The sequence below is a fragment of the Schistocerca cancellata genome, chromosome 2, assembly GCF_023864275.1.
Source record: "Schistocerca cancellata isolate TAMUIC-IGC-003103 chromosome 2, iqSchCanc2.1, whole genome shotgun sequence".
In the NCBI taxonomy this organism is placed as follows: domain Eukaryota; kingdom Metazoa; phylum Arthropoda; class Insecta; order Orthoptera; family Acrididae; genus Schistocerca; species Schistocerca cancellata.
The window spans coordinates 150,433,802-150,447,758 of record NC_064627.1 but is presented as its reverse complement, the minus strand read 5'-3'; the positions used below and the strand labels follow the sequence as shown (position 1 = coordinate 150,447,758).

Below are 13,957 nucleotides of genomic sequence, written 5' to 3'. Positions count from 1 at the left end.
AGTTGCCCTTCCGAGGCCAAGTCCACCCTGTACAGTACCCCCACCAAGGATATATCCCTGGAAGAACGGGAGTCGAACCCGGCTCCTTCACATCGCAATACGCCGTGCTGATCACTCACCTACGGAGGCGAACACGAAGTCGAGTACAATTTATCTATTCTGAATGCATTTAATTCAAGTACGATGAATATTAGTTTCATTATAAACTCAAATTGTAATCATGAAGTAAATCTAAATCTTCACCTACTTATTTATGATGTTGCTAACGGTACTTCACTGCAGTGATTTGCTGAACTCGTTTCTTAGGTAACTAGAGCTCACATGTGATGTTCACTAAATCTTTAAGATTTAAACTACAAATGCAACTGCTGATTACAATTTCAACAAACACAGCATCAATTTTTTGTCATTCATAATATATTTCTTGCAACTACAACTTCATTTTCCAATCGATTCCTACTCGGAATGAACAAAAACATATGGCATGAAAGAATACATCTGTTGCGATTGTTTACAATGTGATGAAATTATTACTTGGATCTGAGAGAACCATAGACACTCTTAATTCCAATAAAACTTGCTCCTACAAAATACTAATGAACAAACTGAAAGGAATAAAAAACGGAAATCACAAAATGAACATATCGATTCCGCGTCACTAAAGCAAATTAAAATTTCGATAAGCAGCATAACGAAACGTTATACCATTAAGAATTTTGTAACGTGCCGGTTGACAAATTCATTTCTGTGCGTTTTCAGAGCTCACGAAACCTGATGGTTGTGTATGCCACCTGGTTGTGGGAAGACGTCAAACCAGTTAGCAAACAGAACTATTGTTACGTCGTTTAACACATAAGAGAGAACAAGAGTACGTTACATGGATAATCACTCTTCAGTGGCAAAATAACGTAAGATGCACTAAAAAAGGACATAGGACGCAGACTGGCAAAGGGTATGCATGTATTCTTCGGTAAAAGCAGTCTACTAGTATCAGACATTGCCCTCCCTCATTTCAGCGAAACCTGTGTGTAGATAATCATGGATTGTGGAAAACTGCAGAATCGAACGGATGGATGTTGAAGATTATGTGTTGCTCTCCATAGAATCCAAGTTGAAACGAATATGTTGAAGACACTACTTAGAGAAATTGTTAGTGTTGGAACATCTGTTAACGAACAGCTTCTACAGTACTAGAGGGAACCATGGAGGACGAAATCAATAGGTCAAGTCAGAGAATGGAATATATCTAACATGTCGTTAAAGACGTTAGGTGTTTAGTGGTACTTTTACATGAAGAAGATGGCACAGGAGTGTAAGTCTTGGAGAGTCGGCCCAGACCAATCACCAGACTGATGTTCAAAATATGTTACTGTAATTATACTGGTCATTAATTTATACTTATTTTCATTGCCATCTTCTACTTACGCATCATTTTTAAATACGTTAAATACGTTCCACTGTTGCTAGTTGCGGGGTTACGGGAAATGTTTTCTCTGAAATCTGTTTTACCAGTTACCGAATCGTAGTACATCGTTACAAGCACCGTGAGATGAGGAAGAGAGAAAATATGCGCACAAGTGTTGAACGCATGTTCCTTGACTTCGGTACGGCATTCGATGTGGTTCGATACTGTAGCATGAACACAAAATGCTTAAGAGTTAAGAGACCAGCTACGCCACTCTCACAGGTAGAATTCAACATGTTTTTAACAGGGTGAAATCGACAAATGTAAAAGTAACTGTAGAAGTATCCAAACGAGAAATGTCAACTGTGTTTAAAGGACGTCATTTTCCGCTTGCACGTACAGCTATAAAAGGAAAAAATGACGTTCCTTAAATAACACATATAGGCTATCGACCCATATTACAAGAACCAAAGGCCGTTAAATAGCGGGTAGTGTCGGTAGGTCCATGGAAGTTTTTTGGATGATGCTGCTGTGAGTAGGAAGATTGTGTCTCTATAAAACAGTTGATATATGCAGGAAGATCTGCGGACGACCGACACTTGGTGCAGGGACTTCTAGGTGCCCCTCAAAGTAAATATATACGTGTTGCGCATAAACTGGCGGAAAAACGTATTATTCTTCTACTATACGCCTCTCAACTGTGCAGTATGCCTGAGTAACGGTCTGAAGCGACCTAAAAAGGAACGACCGTAAAGGACTGATTGTACAGGTTATTCGTAAGTACTTCCGGAGTTTCAGAACTCGGCTGCAAGAAAACTACAAAACTTGCAGAAAAATGACACACATCAATGATATAGAAGTTTCGATCCGTAATACACGGTGTGCAATAGCTGCACGGTGCACCGCTAGGTGGCAGGCAAGTAAGATAATGTAAACAAATCATTCGCACCTTATAATCGCATCGAATGACTTCGATCTTCCAAAGTGACTTTTCGTAGTTGCTTCTTTATGAGCTAGTAACAGCGACTTCGATGAATTTCTCTCACGTATTGACGTTTGGCGCATCAGAGACGTTAACCGTTCTGAACAGAGGTAATACGAGATAACAACTTGGAGAAATCCTCTGTCGACTTCTACGTGTTTTGTTTTCCGTATGTCTTGTAGTTTTTGCGAAGCCGTCTTCTGAAACGCTAGAGGTACTTATGATTCATTCTGTAAAACAAGTAAACAATAAACAGAATCCTTTGCAAATGTAATTCACCCACGAAGGAGGCATCTTATAGAAAACCCTTCTGCCACAGATTATTGAGAATTGGTTGTCATTCTGAGCCACCTGATAGTTAGGAAAATACGAAGAAGATCTTAACATTTTCGGTTCACTTAGCTAGCGTGATAGCTTCGTGGAGATCCTTAGCAAACTCCAGTGTAAGAAGCTACAACAGAGGCTTTGCGCTTCAAGGTAAGGTTTGTTACTAAAATTCCAGGAGCATGCGTTCAAGGAAGTGCCAAGCAACGTATTACGCCGGCCCACGTAAAACTCGCGAACTAACCGTGACGGGAAAGTCAAAAAAATGTTCAAATGTGTGAAATCCTATGGGACTTAACTGCTAAGGTCATCACTACCTAAGCTTACACACTACTTACCTAAATAATCCTAAGGACAAAACACACACCCATGCCCGAGCGAGGTCTCGACGCTCCGCCGGGAAAGTCAAAGAAATTAGAAATCATATGGAGGCATACTGATAATTGCTCTTCCGACACACTGATCGCGGTCAGACTAGGAAAGAGGGCTCGTGATGATGATTTTTGGTTTGTGGGGTGCTCGACAGCGCTGTCATCAGCGCCCAAACGATGACTCACAGACGTAATCTCCGCCGCACGCCAAAGGGTGGTGTCTTGCAGAGTACGGATGGGCAATTTACTTCACGTCTCTTGCAAATGTCCAGTTCATTTCCAGAACGAAATATTCTGGAAAAAAATCTCATTGACTGTGGCTAAGACACTTCCCCGCAATATCCTTTCGTCCAGGAGTGTTAATCGCAAAAGTTATACAGATGTGATTCCGTGAAGCAGAACTTGAGTTTAATTCGGCGTATAAAATGTTTACACAACTTCCGGCAATGCAGCCTGGTAATGTTTTCGACAACCGCCGATATTTCTACAGATGCAACCAGTCATTTTCAAGGCACAACTGCAACGAGAGAACGCCTTACAAGGAAATTTAAAACCTCGGTATGCGTGGTATATGCCGAAAGACAACACATACACACACACACACACACACACACACACACACACACACAGTAAATACCAGAGGCACCGTCAGATCTATAGAGTGAATCATCTAAAACGTGTAACGCAGATATTGCGGAAACAGAAACTAGTATTAATGTGCGGTTTTTCAGGTATGGATTGATAGTCAGGGGCTCCTATTTTTAGGCAATTAATAGTTTGTAATAATACTTAGAAAGTGTATTTTTTGTACGAACATAAACTTTTTAAAGTGGAACAACACATATTGGCATTAACAGACAAAAAGTAGGATAAATTAAAATATCAGTGCTGTTTACTGCAAAATTCTAGTGAGGCCCGCATCTCGTGGTCGTGCGGTAGCGTTCTCGCTTCCCACGCCCGGGTTCCCGGGTTCGATTCCCGGCGGGGTCAGAGATTTTCTCTGCCTCGTGATGGCTGGGTGTTGTGTGCTGTCCTTAGGTTAGTTAGGTTTAAGTAGTTCTAAGTTCTAAGGGACTTATGACCACAGCAATTGAGTCCCATAGTGCTCAGAGCCAACCAATTCTAGTGAGGGTCGTATTTTGAAAAGGTCCCACCACTACACTTGTTCAGTACCACCGATAGCACACACCAAAGAACAAATGCATACACTAGTTGTGTGCATTCTGACCAGTAACGAGACATTCGAGCAGCACAGGTTGTGTTCAAAATGACCACCAGCAGTTTGTTAATTTCAATAGGCGTTGTTTCATTTGAAAAGTGTATGTTTTCACAAAAAAATACACTTTCTATGTATTATTACAATCTGCTTATTGGCTAACAATACGGGCTCCTGACTATCAATCCAACCTGTGAGAACTGTAAATCAATGACACTTTCCGTTTCCGCAATATTTGCGGTGCAACTTTTAGGTGATTCCTTCTGTATAGTGAATATTAATTACAACGGGTAAATTAGCCTTAACCCTGCTCTCTTGTTCTTTGACCGAGGAGACAGTAAGATCTGAAGCAAAATTCAAGCGAAACCTCTCCACTTATAGGTCAGTTGCTGATTTAATCTAAACTACTTCCATCATAACACCATCCCATACAGGAAAGCGCATGCCAGATTCTCCATGCTGGCATATACCATAGGATAACCGGTGCTAAGGCAATGTTCTGCAATAGCACCTTTATTTGGTTGTCGTAACTGTGTGTCACGCTTAAGCGCAAGACACCTGTCCTCCGCAGTCTCAATGTGTGACATGCCACATCTACAACGGATACGCTAGACATCAGACTTACGCAACCTTTCGCAAAACATAATCATCGTTTACAGACCCTAAAAACGCTGGCCGAAAAACACGTTTCTGAAAAAATGCTGAAATTTCAGTGCAGTTATTAAATGAAGCCGAGATAATTCACTGGAAACAAAATCAAATTTTCGGCAACTGAAATTAATTCTTTTAGGACCAACAGCTAAATCAGCGCGCTGCTAGATGCGATTGGGGCAGAAGATTTAATACAGTGCATGACTTTCAGAAACGATGGAAAGTTTCATGGTCTCGACACCATAACAAAAACGAAAGAGACCATTAAAATCTTGCCGCGCGGGATTAGCCGAGCGGTCTCAGGCGCTGCAGTCATGGACTGTGTGGCTGGTCCCGGCGGAGGTTCGAGTCCTCCCTCGGGCATGGGTGTGTGTGTTCGTCCTTAGGATAATTTAGGTTTAGTAGTGTGTAAATTTAGGGACTAGTGACCTTAGCAGTTAAGTCCCATAAGATTTCACACACATTACAATCTCATTCAGCAACTGCGACGCCTATCCAACTTCCGCAAACAACGATACATGTCCTCTCCGTAAAGGCAATCAAGGTGATATACGAATGTCTCGTGGTGTGATAAATGTCAAAACAACTTATAGGAAATGAGATGAGAAACGTCTTAGGCAGCCACATGCCTTACGCAGGAAGCATTTACTACAGGATTTCTCGTATTTTGCGGAATCGTGATGTGAAATGCGTTTTTCGAACACCCTTTTGGGTGTGTAAAGGATGATGAAAAATGTGAAAAAATCGAAAAAGAAATGATTATTGGAAGGACGGATTGACCATAGAGGAAATTCAAAATATCCTTTAATGAAATTGAAAGTAAGAGTGGTAGCATTAAGAGTCCAATTGGAATTCCACTGTTAAATGCAGAGGATAGTTGGAAAGAGCACACTGAAGGCCTCTTCCAGCGGAAAGACTTGTATGATGACGTGACAGAAGAAAAAGCAGGGGTCGACAGGGAAGAGATAGACGATTGAGTATTAGAATCAAAATTTGAAAGAGTTTGGATGACTTATGTTGAAATAGGGCAGAAGGGATGGATAGCATCCCATCGGAATTCTAAAATCATTGGGGGAAGTGGCAACAAAACTGTTATAACCAGGAATAAAACAATAACCTCTTCAGTCTGGTTTATTAAATCACAAATCACTTTTTAACAATTATGTTAGCCAAGCGTCTACCCATGCTCACACTCAGAAGTAACGTAGAATTAAAGTTTGGTTATACCAATTGAAACGTCCCCTTAGAACATTTATACAGGACTATGCTTAAACTGACACACAATATTTTTAGCGCAACGCAATCTGACTTTCAAAAATCCCTACAAAAGAATGGCCCTGACTAACATTAACCTATACCTTTCACAAATTACTTACCTCACAAAAATCTTCATTACGCGAACTACTGCAATACAGCGAGCGCCACTACTGCCAGCTAAATAAAAGATTCAAACTACGGAAGGCACTAACTACTGATAGGCATAGTTAGCAAATGAAAGATTTTGATAGAGAACAAACAATGTATTTACCTTAATAGTCATAATATATATAGCAGTTCATGCCATCCAGTATTACAAATTTCAAAACTCCGCCATCTCTCTCCCCACATCCACCACTGCTGGCGGCTCACCTCCAACTGCCCAACGCTACGCGCTGTTCACATCCAGCTGCCGCTGCCCAACACTACAATGGCAGACAACAATGCAAACTAGCCACAGACTGCACACAGCACAGCCAGTGATTTTCATACAGAGAGCGCTACGTGGCGGCGGCGTTACCAATATAAGAACCTAAACAGCCTACTTACACAATGTCCGAATGGTAGGGTGGACGTCCCGTAATTATTCCCAGGTCCAGTGAAGTTCAGTCTCTCCAAGTGAAGTCGCAAGATTTTCCGCTGAGCAGCCAGGTAACCTCGAGTGGTGCGGCGAGTCATCCACAAGCAGCTGGCACACGGCGTACTGCACCTCCCGATGAGAATCGTCGTTTGCAGCGGCAGCCGGGTTTATATAAGGCTTGCTAGTTAATGGAGCCGTCGGCTGGGGTCGCTGTTTTCAAGGGAAAACCAATCGCAATGTTTCCTGGCGTAGCCAATTGCCGTGTGCTGACAACGCGCGCGCGCGAAGGCGGCCAGCGATGGTAGCTGCGAGCCGCCCGGAGAAGTGCGGCCAGCGATGTATTTCTCGGCCAAGTAAGGGAGCGTGCGTGTGAAGACGGCCAGCGATGGAAGCAGCGGGCCGCCCAGAGAAGTGCGGCCAGCGATGTATTTGGCGGCCGCGTACTGGAGCGTGTTGTTCGGTGTTTGTTAGAAGTGGTGTATACCACAAAAACGACTGTTCGTCTTGGTGTGTAGAATGTATGAGACGGACGACAGACCATCAGACTTGCGGAAGAACATCATCAGCGCAATCCTGAAGATAGCAAAAGCCGAGAAGTGCGAAAATTATCGACAAAAAGTTTAACAGCTCATGCATCCAAGTTGGTAACAAGAATAATACATACAATAATGGAAAAGAAAATTGAGGATCTGTTAGATGGCGATCAGTTTGACTTTACGAAGGTAAAGGCACCAGAGAAGCAGTGCTAGCGTTGCGGCTATTAATGAAAGCAAGACTAAAGAAAAATCGAGACACGTTCACAGGATATGACGATATGGAAAAATCGTTTCACAATATCAAATGGAGCAAGACGTTCGAAATTCTGAGAAAAATAGGGCTATGCTGTAGGGAAAGGCAAGTAATAAGAGTGCAGGACCAAGGACGAAGTGCTCAGATTAAAAATGGTATAACACGGGGATGTAGTCTTTCATCTCTGTTGATCAATCTATACACCGAAGAAGCAATGAGGGAAATAAAAGAAACGTATAAGAGTTGGATTAAAATACAGGGTGAAAAGATGTCAGTTATAAGATTCGCTGATGACATTGCTATCCACAGCGAAAATGACGAAGAATTGGAGGACGTGTTGAATGGAATGAACAGTCTGATGAATACAGTATATGGATTGACAGAAATCGCAGAAAGGCCGAAGTAATAAGAAGCAGCAGAAATGAAAACAGCGAGAAACTTAACATTACAAATGGGGATCACGAGACAGACAAAGTTAAGGAATTCTTATATCTAGGCAGCAAAATAACTCGTCACGGACGGAGCAAGAAAGACAGAAAAAAGAGACTAGCACTGGCGTGAAAATCATTTCTGGCCAAGAGAATTCTGCTAGTATCAAACATAACTTGAGAAAGAAATTACTGTGAATGTACGTTTCTATGGACAGCATTGTACAGTAGCGAGACATGTACTGCGTGGAAACCAGAACAGAAGACAATCGAAGAATTTGAGATGTGGAGGTACAGGAGAATGTTGAAAATTAGGTAGTCTGATAAGGTAAGGCATGAGGAGATTCTCCGCAGAATCGGCGATGAATGGAACACGTGGGAAACACTGACAAGAAAAAGCGACAGAATGGTACGACATACTGCAAGGGAAGAAAGAGATAGAAATACATTTAGCTAATAACTGAGGACGTAGAGTGCAAACGTTTCTCTGAGATGAGAAGGTTGGCACTGGAGAGGAATTCGTGGTGGGTCGCATCAAACCAATCCAGAAGACTGATGACCCAAAAACAGGATGATCTTGGTTTGCGTAAGGCGGGTATCTACGGCATCCATTGCGATAATTTTGTCACATAATCAGGACGGCGGAGCACAGGAGAACTGAGCACGTGTGAAAACGCGCATACGGCATCCAGGCAAAACTGCTGTTGTAGAACACTGTCTTGGCGCCGTTGATCCTATGGAATATAATAACATCGAAATTCTGGATTTCATTTCCAGTTCCGGATAGCGTTTTAACGAAACACTTGAGGTTAATAACTAGCAGGTGGCCTTATAGAGACAGAGTTTTTTGCTTACAAGAATGATATTCGCATTTTCGCACATAGTAAGGCTCCAGCTGTACTATTTATTGGTGACAATGAGAATTTGTGACGGACCGGGGCTCTAAACATTTCCCGCTTTGCGCGAGCTCTCGCCCTAACTGCTTCGGCTATCTGAACACGCTCCGCGGAAAGACCAAAACTAACATACGTCATCGTTCTGTCTACATCCTATATTAACAAATATACTGTGTATCCTTTGCAGAGAGAAACGTACGATTAAAGTGGCGGCCTTCTTTTTAGGCGTGAAGTACTAATAAAGTTGCCAGCCCGGCTATCCGCACTGTCTTGCGCGCTGCTTCCAGAGTGGGAAGGCTTGCCGGCCCCGGCACGAATACGCCCGGCGGATTAGTGTCGAGGTCCAGTGTGCCGGCCAGCCTGTGGACGGTTTTTAGGTGGTTTTCCATCTGCTTTGGCGAATGCGGGCTGGTTCCCCTTATTCCGTCTCAGTTAAACTATGTCGGCGATTGCTGCGCAAACATTGTCACCACTTATGGGGACACCATAGTTACTCTACCACGCAAACATTTGAAACATTTGGAGTACACTCGTCTGGCATGAGACGTTCCCGGGGGGGGGGGGGGGGGGGCACTGGGGACTGAACAGCATAATAACACTGGTTTCACTGTGGGGCGGCGGTGGGGTGGGTGGACTGCTGTGGCCTGTTGGGTTGTGAACCACTGAGGGCTACGGCGGGACGAGGCCTCTCTGTCGTTTTTAGGTCCCCGGTTTAATACACACAACACACTAATATAGTGGCGTGCATGTATGAAGGACACTGTCAGAGCACGTTGAACCAACACAGCCATTGCGGTACAGTATTTCATGCCTAAAAACAACGCCGCGACTTTAATCAAAACGTCTGTACCTGTCCGGGATTCACAGTGCCTGTTAGGATATAGACAAAATGGTGACATGTGGAAGCTTGGGCTTGTCTTGGGAGCGTGTTCAGACTGCCGAAGCGTATAAGACGACCACTGGCCTAGGCGCTACAGTCTGGAACCGCGCGACCGCTACGGTCGCAGGTTCGAATCCTGCCTCGGGCATCGATGTGTGTAATGTCCTTAGGTTAGTTTTGTTTAAGTAGTTCTAAGTTCTAGGGCACTGATGACCTCAGCAGTTAAGTCCCATAGTGCTCAGAACCATTTTGAACGACCACTGGCGTAAGGAGGGAAATCTGCGTTCAATTCCTGGTTCGGAACTTTTCACTGTCCCCAGTAAATAGTGCAGCTGGAGTCTTACTATGTACGAAAATGCGAATATTGGTCTTGGAAGCGGCTCGTGGTCTTGCGGTAGCGTTCTCGCTTCCCTGGGTTCGATTCCCGGCGGGGTCAGGGATTTTCTCTGCCTCGAGATGACTGGTGATATGTGTCATTCATCCTCATTCACTCGCAAGTCGCCGTAGGTGCGTTAAAGAAGTTGTGGAGCGGCGGCCGAACCGCACCGAGAGGGGTCTCCCGGCCACCAATGCCATACGCTCATTACTAGTGCATATGGTGCGAATACAATTCTTGTATTTCATACGGCTAACGATAGCAGATTTTTGTTTAAATTCCGCTTGGAATCCTGTTGTCTCCCTGCTCAAACAACAGAGGTACAGCCTCTTTTGTTGCTACCACAGGCGTCACTAATTAATAATTACGGCCTATAACTTCTGAAGTTAGTCATATTTTGTTTAGTGCGGTGCTAGTGTGTACTGCACGCGCGCGCGCGCCCGTTTGTGTGTGTGTGTGTGTGTGTGTGGCTCTGAGCACTATGGGACTTAACATCTATGGTCATCAGTCCCCTAGGACTTAGAACTACTTAAACCTGACTAACCTAAGGACATCACACAACACCCAATCATCACGAGGCAGAGAAAATCCCTGACCCCGCCGGGAATCGAACCCGGGAACCCGGGCGCGGGAAGCGAGAACGCAAAGTGTATATACTTTCGTGGAGATCGAAAATTATGGGAGAGATACTAGTGGATCTAATGGTGTGAGGACAGACCTGGATAACTCTGCCGACAACGCATTTGCTTTCAGAAGCTGAAGTAGCGTGTTTGAGTTCCCGTGAGGCACACAGTTTTAAACCGCCAGGAAGTTTTATGCATTTAGTGTTGTTGAGAAACACGTTCTCGGATGTCTCATCTGCGCATGTCATTTTGGACAACATAGAAATGTACTGCAAACAATGAAGGTAGGCCACTGCATAATCACAACTCCCGCGGAAGTTTAAACGATTTAGATGAGACAAGTTGATCGCCTGAAACGGCAGCTCGGAGGGGAATTGCTTAGTTGTTTGCCCAGCTGAGGTTGGGTCCTGCTGTCGAGAACTCTCCAGTACTGGTTATTGCGAAAAGTTCGTCGTCCATCCTACGCGAGGAACTCGCGTTATTGGGCGGAAATATTTCTACGCTAGTGGAAGATGCGGCTGCAGGCCGGATAGCGAGTCGGCAGACAGCCATTTGAAAAGAAGAAATGTCACAAAACCCTCACACATTTTAAGGTCTCAGTTTCACGGTGAAACATATAAGAACCGAGGGTATGTAGATGAGTAAAGTTCTTAATTGTCGCACTGTTAATTCTGGGATGATTTATGAAATAACACAAGACAAGGTAAGCGTTAACCGATTATGTAGACTGCCCGTCATACCCACCCCTTTGTTTTTGTTTTTTTTTTAAATCATATTTTAGTGCAATGTTGATTAGATGAATAATACAGCAAGTATATGCAACAGAATTAGAATTAGTACCTTCTAAGTTTTGTTAAGCCATCAGATTTTAAGTAATGTGAAAACTAAGTTAACATAAATCAAAAAATGGCTCTGAGCACTATGGGACTAAACTGCTGAGGTCATCAGTCCCCTAGAACTTAGAACTACTTAAACCTAACTAACCCAAGGACATCACACATATCCATGCCCAGGGCAGGATTCGAACCTGCGACCGCAGCGGTCGCGCGATTCCAGACTGTAGCGCCTAACATAAATCAGGTGCTATGATACACGATATATCTAACTGAAAATGACTCAGAGCAAAAGATTTATTCATTTCAGCAGACATTTCGACAAGGAACCGCCGTGGCTGTAACTTATACCTTAGGAAAACTATATATAGTCTTCGGTCGCAGTATTTCATTTTCCTCTTTTAGTCGCACGCTGTTCTAAACACAACTCGATTTTCAGCAACTCATGAACTTTTTATGGTGTGACATGTTATACGTTTTATATCTTTGCAGTAAAAGAACGACATGTTTCTTAGTTCTACGTTAAAATTATCTAAGATGAGACAACTGCTGGCTGATAAACAGAATGACGTGTAGCAGCCAAAAACTTGAATGAAATTTTCACTTTGCAGTGGAGTGTGCGCTGATATGAAACTTCCTGGCAGATTAAAACTGTGTGCCGGACCGAGACTCGAACTCCGGACCTTTGTCTTTCGCGGGAAATTACCAACTGAGCTACCCAAGCACTACTCAGGACTCGTCCTCACAGCTTTAATTCCGCCAGTACCTCGTCCCCTACCTTCCAAACTTCGCAGAAGCTCTCCTGCATACCTTGCAGAACTAGTACTCCTGGAAGAAAGGTTAAGGATGGTAGAGCACTTACCCGCGAAAGGCAAAGGTCCCGATTTCGAGTCTCGGTCTGGCACACAGTTTTAATGTGCCAGGAAGTTTCATATCAGCACACACTCCGCTGCAGAGTGAAAATTTCATTCTGGAAACGTCCCCCAGGCTGTGGCTAAGCCATATCTCCGCAGTATCCTTTCTTCCTGGAGTGCTAGCTCTGCAAGGTACGCAGGAGACCTGCTGTGAAGTTTGGAAGGTAGGAGACGAGATACTGGCGGAACTGAAGCTGTGAGGACGGGTCGTGAGCCGTGCTTGGGTGGCTCAGTTTTCCTATCCCACTGTCAATCTTTAATGATATAGGTTCAACGTCATAGTAGCTTAAGATTTTGTCACTCTCTTCATTAAAAGATAAATACTCCAACTCTGAGATTGCGTCATCACTACTAGGTATTTTATTTATGTTTTCCGACACATTTTCACTTACTGAATGTTGTGGTATCACAGAATCTATTTATATTAATGTGAGTATTAACATTATCACGTTTAAAGAACTGGGTAGTTAATCCATTTTTTGTTTGTTTCATTGCGTCAGTTTTCAGTTTTCGCTCCTTTGTTTGAATAAATAGATCGACAGCAATTTTTTACTATTTTTACTCCGCACAGGGCGGAGTTGTCAAATGTATAATCTCAGCTGTCATCTGTATAAGATTAACAGAGCGAATTCAATAGCTCCATACGACTGTTGCTGATATTTTAAAATTTTTATTGATATTAATAAAGTACAGTGCATTATTATTTTAAAAAATGCTGGTAATGCACTTGCCCACGAGATGCAAAGGTCCCGAGTTCGAGTCTCGGTACGGCACACAGTTTTAATCTGCGAGGAAGTTTTAGCCAAAAACTTCTCTGTATAGTTTTTGAAAACGGACCTGTTGCTTGAAACGCGTCGAACAAAACAGTTAAACAAAATATGAACGCTGGAGAGGGCGTAGTACTAACAAAAATTTACCTGACCGAAAACTACTCATCGCAATAATCAATTGATGGGAACTAACAAATGAGAGTCGTAGTTGTGCCGCGTAGAAAAGCGTTCAGCTCTGTATGGACGAATGTATGACAAGGAGAATCCTGTTAAAATACACATATCAACCACGAAAAAACTATTTTTAATAAGTATACGCCGCATTTTTGTGATTTTTTAGTGTGGTGCATTATCAAAACTGACTCATAAAACACCAATTTTTTTTACAATCTCCACTCAATATTCAAAACATATAATTTTGCCTATTTTAAGTATATTTTATTTAATCGCTCTGACGGAAAAAATATTGTAATACCAAGAAGGAGTTGTCCTAATAAAAGGAAAGTTGGTGACGTGTTTCTACACCTGAAAGATGATGTCGCATACGAGTAGCGCTAGCAAAGCCACCATGAGGATGCGAATCAAATTAGCTTTAAATACACGTTGTAACGGTCGTGAGCGTTACTTTCCTTTGAGACTGGACGTAGTGAGTTGATGTTAGT

At 43.0% G+C, this 13,957-nt stretch overlaps 1 protein-coding gene across 1 annotated transcript in view; it reads left to right on the top strand.

The window, feature by feature from the left end:
- Positions 1 to 13,957, top strand: part of LOC126152040 (neutral ceramidase-like) — a 243,401-nt gene that overhangs the window by 200,615 nt on the left and 28,829 nt on the right. The gene's annotated exons all lie outside the window — the stretch shown is intronic.